Here is a 7,929-nt window from a genome sequence, read left to right as displayed (position 1 = left end):
AAGAAATTGTCCTTGTGATGAAATAGTCAGTTTTAAATAGCTGGTTTCACCCTATAATTTAAATACTGCTTTTATAATAATTACAAATACAATTTTCATTTTCATAGGAACACGTGCAAGATTAAATTTAAAAAAAAAGAGAGGGAAAAAGAAATAGTTATGAGTCATTCTTCATTCATGGTTCGATATTGTGGTTTCATAGGCATAGAGAAACCACATAAATCCATCCTTGGTAATTCCTTTTAGTTGCTAATTTGGTTTCGTTATTTTTATATTTAAATTTAAATACCCTGATAGCATGAACCTTACTTCTGTTCATACTAAAAACCCATGAGACCCGGCATATTTGAACCTGTGAACCCGTTTATAGTTTATAAGGTCAAATTCTAGGTATAGTATATGGAGTTGATCGGGTCATGGGTTAGGTCCGGGTCTTTCAACGGGAACCCATTTGTATTTCAAATCAATTGTACAACTAGTTGATTTGTTGTGCAACTTTGTTATTTTCTTTATGACATAATTTGTTGTCTGAGTTTAAATTGGTTTGTTTAAACATGTTATATGAGAAATTATCATCTGTAAAATCATATATTAGGCATGCATTTGTTATTGTTTTCTACAATTACAACGCAACCCCAATAATTTCTGAATTAAAAACATCTCATGTCAAATAATTGGGTCCAATACTAACAATCGATTGTAGGACTCGAGAAACCCATTTAGGACTCGAACCAATTATTAACATCGGCCTTGGTTCTCAGGTATCGTCTTTACTATTAACCAACTCCGGGTCTCAGCGGGTCAGTGAGTAAGTCTGTTTGATTACCCCTTGTTTATCAGATCCCAATTGAGTCGAGTCAAGCATGCTAAATTTGTAAACATGACAAGTTCGACCTTATGTTTTCAACTTAGTTGAGTATATCGAGTTGAGCAGAGTTAGCTTGTTTAAAGTTCAAGTCGAGTTCGAGTTGGTCATTACTTAGCTTGACTCTACTCGGATCATGAACAACCCTGCCCACCAGACACCCTGCTCGAACCTGGCATGGATGGCTGCCACCAAACCCTTCCAAGGGGATGCATCCCTCTTAAGAGTCCTCTTGAAAAAGGCGTCGCTCATTCAAACACATGTGTTTTCGTTGGTTCTCAAAATGAGTGTTGTATTTCGCACCTTATTAAACATGTGTTTGATGTTTATTTTTGTTTCTCTTTGATCTTTAATGAATCTCAGTTAACTAAAATTGCTTGAAAACATTAAAAAATAATTAAGAATTCATAGATGGTATATTTAGTGCTTAGTAGGGGTGTGCTAGTGGACTTGATTAAGATGATACTCAATTCCATATATGAATATGCCGGCTCCCCTTTTAAGTTATCATTTAGCTGCAAATGTTGGTGATTTAAATAAATATCATATTCGAAGTGATTATTCTTAAGGGGTAAACTTTTTCTACAAAGTGGACAAAAATGAAATGATGAGAAGAATTTTTAGCCATACAAATGAAAACCTAAAAAGATTAATAAAAATAATCACAACTCAAAATTTAATAAAAAACGAAAAAGAGTAAAAAACACAAAAATGTTTCCACTGTTTTTCTCGTTCTAAAAAAAAAAGAAGACACAGTTAATGCTGAGAGAAAAATATCATTGTGTTTTTTGTTTATTTTCGTTATTGACCATGTTTTTTTCCTTGATGCTGTGTCTTTTTTTCTTGATATTGTGTTATAGTTTGTTCGGCATTGTATTATATTTTGCGATCTATTGTGTGTTTTTTTAACGAGAATGACGGATGAAACATATTAGTATGTAAAATTTTTTCGTTTTTTTATTTATATATTGAGTTATGATTTTTGTGCTTATTATTTTTCTAATTTATTTTTAAAGGATGGGTGGCCACAAATTATTATCAAACTTCTTAGTTTTCTATTTTAACGTTACACTATTCTTAAATATTGTAATAAATTAAGTATGAAATTTGATTTTTAATTATTATAATATAACAAATTTATACAGCCAATTTAACTCACTAGATCATGTAAATCATGATTATCTTTTTTTTTCTCAAATGCTAGTCCCTTTTGTTGATATTTCCTTATCTCCCACTTTGATAATGGAAAGCTTCTATTTATTGTTGGGTTCATATTTCTCTTTAAAGCATTTACATTCCATTTCATATATTTTCCCTATAATTTAGCTAAAAAACATCATTTCATAAATTTATCTATTATTTTTTAAAATTCTTTCACATTCTATTCCCTATTCATATTCATAAATTAATTTTTTATTATTTTTTTCTCTTGTCTTATTATATAGTAAATGGTGATTGGTAGATATGTGATATATTATATGGTATGGATAAAAAATGAGTCCCTATATTTAGGGATTTACTTTAGTTGTCATATAACTCATTCATATAATAGGGAATGGATTGGAGATGTGATTTTGATGGTTTCCTTAAAATTTACCCTAAATTATATGGGTTTAACAACTTTAGAGAATGAGTTGAGAATGCTCTTAAGTAAGAAGCAAACCAAAAACAATAATAAATTGCTTCAGGATAAGACAAGCAATTCGTATAAACTAATTTTATCCGTCTATGTCTTTAATAAGAACGTTGTGTTTTTAGTTTATAGGGAATTGTTATTAATATACACCACGAAACAACGATAATACATCTTATCAACATTGGACGTGACAAGACGGACGAACCTAGTGGCTTTTCAAGCACAACAAATCGTGTTTGGATTCAACTATAATGATTTGCTAATTATATGGTCACTACAAAAAATTGGTCCAGTGCAACCTTTATTTTTAATAAAACAATCGTGTTAGATGAAGTTGCACTAGACCTAATGCTATCTTTTTGTTATATAATGCAATTGTTTTTTTTCAAATAAATGCAACATTTAAAGATGTAACCTTTTGGTAAATAGTTGTAATAGATGATAAAATGTTGCATTAGTCTAACGCAACTGTTTTTGTAAAATAAAGGTTATATTATGCCATTTTTTAGTAGGTATAAGAGAAACAATGTCTGATTTTAATTTTATTTCAAGGTTCACATCCAAAACGTGTTTCTACCAGGCATTTTTACCTGCAAACCACAAATATGGTTTGTTGCTAACTACACTTAGAACAATACACTACGACATAGATTCAAATTCAAGCAACTCAATCATCGTCCAATCGTATGATTCAAGGGTACAACATGGTCTAATCCACCATTTTGAATCAAAACAAATTTCTCAAACGCGCTTTGTAACGCACAACTTGTCTTTTATTTATTTTAAACTTTTTTCTCAACACATATGGCCATTGGTGGAAAGTTTCTATTTATAGAGCATCATTAAAATCTTTATTATTGGTGAAATACAGTTTTCCCACTTAATATTGCCTCATTTTGGTAGAGCACCAGACATGCCACCAACGCACAAAAGTAAAACTCTCTTTTTATCCACCTTTCTATAAAAGCAACTTCAACTTATACTTCTTCACTCGTCACAAACTCATTACAACAAATCACCAACTCATTACAAGAACTGAGGTTTTTCGTTATTGTTCTCCTGATAGTGTTAGCGATGGCGACAACCTCATGTTTGGCCATAGAACACCACCGGAAAGCATTGAAGGATGATATCAAGATTCACCAACGAAAGATGGTTGAGAGTATAGGTAGCACGGTTAACAACCACCACTACATTCCCCGACAAGACTATGGCAACAGTGGTGGCTCATCTGGTGATTCAAGCACAGAGAACCACCATTACCTTCCAAGGCAAGACTTAAATAATGGTGGTTACACGGGCGATGCAAACAACAACGATATAAATATATGGTTTCCGTAGTTTAATAATCAAATATCCTAGCTTGTTGTACTCTATACATACACTTATGAGGTTATACTTTCTACTTAAATGGTTGGATGTTATATATGTTGCGAAAAGCATACTGATAGGATCTTGTACTGTTTCGAAAGTTGATTTCTGTAACATAAATAAGAGAAATGAGGTCAACACTCTATATAACGATATTATATTGTCACAAACAACAGCAATTCTTACATGCATAAAACAATATTTGAAACTATGTATAATAATATGTTTTCATAATTATCTGAGTATGAGATTGTTTGGCTTAGAGTTTTAGACAACTAAATACATATAACAACTAAAAAGGATCCAATGGTAATAGATAGACATCTAAGCAGGCAACAAGCTGCATAACAACCTCTTTTAAATATCCGTTTAGTTTTTTTGAGCCAAACATCTTTTACTTGTTTTAGCCTACAGGGCTGTTACGTGTTACACGCCTATGTTTTACCTCACCATCAATTCATTTATAGATAATTTTATGGCACTTGGGGATAACATATATACGCATATGTCCTTACCGTTTTATTTTAATCTAACTCGCCGCCATGGCCGGCTCCGAAAGACGAAATTTTTTTGGGTCATGTAACATCCTAAATATTCTAATAATAAATAGAGAATGTTGAGTTAAATTGTCGTGCGTTTAATATTACTAATTAACGTCTAATGAGGAAAAGATCATGGACTTGGACTAATTAAGATGGATTAAAGGGAATGAGCCTTAGGTTCATGGGCTTTAAGGGATATAAATATCCCCTTAAACCATCCTACAACCCTAACTATCATTTCCATCTTTCATAAATCTCTACACACTCAAAACACACACATCCTACACCACCTCTTATACGGCCGAGAGAGAGAGAGACATCAGAGGCCAAAATCAAGCCAACCATTATTAGACCTTCAATACACGAGCTAGTTACGAGATAACCGAGCAAACCGAACACATAAAGGTATGATTTCGATCTTAAAGTTCACGTCTTTATAAACGATTAGTCATGAAACTTGAACCTAGAGTAGATCGGGTATAAACGATTATTAAAGTTGTAAACTTGATGCTAAAACGAAGCTAATGGAACCATAAACCTGTGCGGCTCGATTAAATGAACCCTTAAATGTCACACCCTCAAAATCCACTAACGGAGTTTTACCGTCAGAGGGTGTGAACTGGCAGGATCGGAATCATTAGTTATAACCAAACCAAAGAAAAACGTTTAAATGAAAGTAAATGCGGAAGCGTAAAACCTTAATTCAAAAGTTGCGTCACGCAGGACGACTTAAAAACCAAAAGTAACTGTTTAAGTTTAAATTTGCAGAATAAAAGTGTTTTCAATAATGCATGCTCCTAAACCGCGCGCCCGCCTCGGCTACCTGAGAATAACATACTAAAAGTGTCAACACAAGGTTGGTGAGTTCACAAGTAAGATAAGATAAATTGTTTAGCGTTTTGCGTAACCTCGTTACGACGTTTAAATGTTGCGTAACCTCGTTACGGCGTTTGAGTGTGTAACCACGTTACAACGTTTAAGTATTGCGTAACCTCGTTACGACGTTTAAATGTTGCATTACCAGATAGTGTTATGTTAAATTATATATCGATAGGTAGCTAATCTATACAACAAGTATTGCTAAGTGGTTCGCGACCGAAGCTGACTGTTTATCAAGTGCCCGTCACCAGGTCCTCCAGACCATGGTATGTGTTAGCCCAAATTTACACCCACTCAACCTCCAGTTGAGCTATAACGTCGGGTGGGGTTTGTCAAACCCAGTAGTACTACCCAAAAGTGACTCGCTATTCCAAATATTAACCGGTCCGATGTGTGGGACTTCAAGTTGTTACAAATGCCGCTTAGCCTTTACAAGTGATATATAATTTATAACAAAATCTTTCATATGCGTTTATCTCAGAAAATATGTTTATCGGAGTATGTTATCTCCCCCAAGTGAAAACGTTTGAAAGCAGTTTAAGAGTGGGGTAAAGTGAACTCACTGTTTGCGAAGAATATCCGATCTAGATCACCGAGTGATGCGCGTCGTAGAAAACTCTCTAGCGTTCTAAAACAACAAGGAGATTTTCTAAGTATCGGAACGTTTAACGAGTCTCTAGACTCGGCACATAATACCTATGCACGTAACATGTTTCGTTTGTGTATTGTGTGTGACTCTACAAGTACAATCGTGATACGACATATGAGTGAGCAATTACTTCCGTGTCATGTGTTAATAACCTACTTACTAGCAATAATTCCCGTAAGGGCAATTTGGTCAACAAACAAAGACTAACTAACCAATATTTCCCGCAAGGGTAATTTGGTCAATTCATGGAAATCAACTAGCAACTATTTCCCCGCAAGGGTATTTTGGTCAAAATTACAACAATTATATAGAAACTACCATATTTCATGCATTCCTATACAACTCAGCAGCTAGTTTCGTCATGACAGAATTTCTACTTGAAAGATTGTACTAGTTCACCGATTATAATGTCTCAATTAATTCACCAAAAATTACCACAGAAACATACATGTCTTAGGTTTCCAGAACATATTTTATCTTATTTTTATTCCATATAGATTGCTCACAATGATCAAAACATTACAGCTAACTTATATCAGCCAGATTCATGCACATCAGAATGTTATTTGCAATTCCCGTTAAACGAAAAATCCAATAAATGCAAGACCACTTGGGTTTGGTTCCTAACTCAGTGAGTCAACTTCCAGAAGTGGAACCAACCCAATTGGTCTCGTGGTTCATGAGATATAACATTTACAACATAGCCTAACAGCAGGTCTAACAGCTCAGCTTTGCATCACGTTTTTGTAAAATCATAAAAGTATACTTCCACTTATCCAAAAATTACGAATTTATACTTCATAGAAACTAGACTCAACCTAGTTTACTGCAGTAATCACAATCTCAATCAATTTTCACGTTTACACTTCGTTACAGTCAGTTAAACATCGTATATACATTCTGTCCAGAATCTGTTCACATCAAAACTCAACATAATCACAACCTATGAGCTATCATGCATCCATACAACCCTCTAGATACTATAATTACTATCCATGCATATCAATCCCACATACATACAAGCTTAGGGTTTTATTTACACTCCCAATCAAGGACGCAATAATTAACATGCAATACTATCAAACTAGTTATCAATCTATTATCCAATTAACAAGAATCATAATAATCATATATATACAAGAATCGGCCAAATTAGGGTTTTCCTACAACCCATCAAACATAAAAATTACACAACAAGGAGGTAAGAGGTGATCAAGTATACCTTCCTAGCACCTAGTTCTTGGATCAAGGGCTTGAATTGATGGTGGTTGTGTGTATGGAGGTGGACGGCAGCCGTGGATAGGGAGGAGCAAGGGGGCCGATCGGGTTTTTGGTGATAATAATAATAGCTAGGGTTTAGAGTTTAAGTTATATTTATAAGCAAACAAGTTACATTCTAGTCCCTAAACTTCCAATTGTTGTTTTTCTCTAGAATATTCCATCATACTTGAACAATAAGATAACATGACCATACTATTATCACATAGCACATAATCCTAACACATAATAATCATATAATTAGTGTCTTGACGTTTGTCGTTTATTTGTCAATCGTTTGCGTTAACTCGTTTGCGTTTCGGTGCAAATCCCGAAAGACTACACATGTAGTAAGTGTTAAGCGTCATTTAAACCCTAGTTTAAATGTAATGAAGTGTGCGTTAAAGATTCAACGATCTTAAAGTTTGAATTGACGGAGTTGAGTTAACGAGGTTAACCTGAAATTGACGATTGTCACATCATTCCCATGTTAAAGAATTTTCGTCCCGAAAATTGAGTCAAGTCGTGATGAGAGCCTGAAAAAGTAAGAAAAATTTTCAGTTTGTCATATCATCCCCTAGTAGAAAGAAATTTCGTCCCGAAATTTAGTTCATACCTCCGGTGATGTTTGACGGTTTGCCGGGTTTCGCGGTTTCCGGTGTTTGGTTAGCCCTTCAAAAAGGTGAGGATACTTTTTCATCATTTGATCCTCGCGTTCCCACGTGAACTC

This window comes from Bidens hawaiensis, unplaced genomic scaffold (assembly GCF_021521415.1).
Source record: "Bidens hawaiensis isolate Kalapana, Puna unplaced genomic scaffold, B.hawaiensis_p1.1 tig00036526_1, whole genome shotgun sequence".
In the NCBI taxonomy this organism is placed as follows: Eukaryota; Viridiplantae; Streptophyta; class Magnoliopsida; order Asterales; family Asteraceae; genus Bidens; species Bidens hawaiensis.
Note: the sequence above shows the minus strand (reverse complement) of the source record.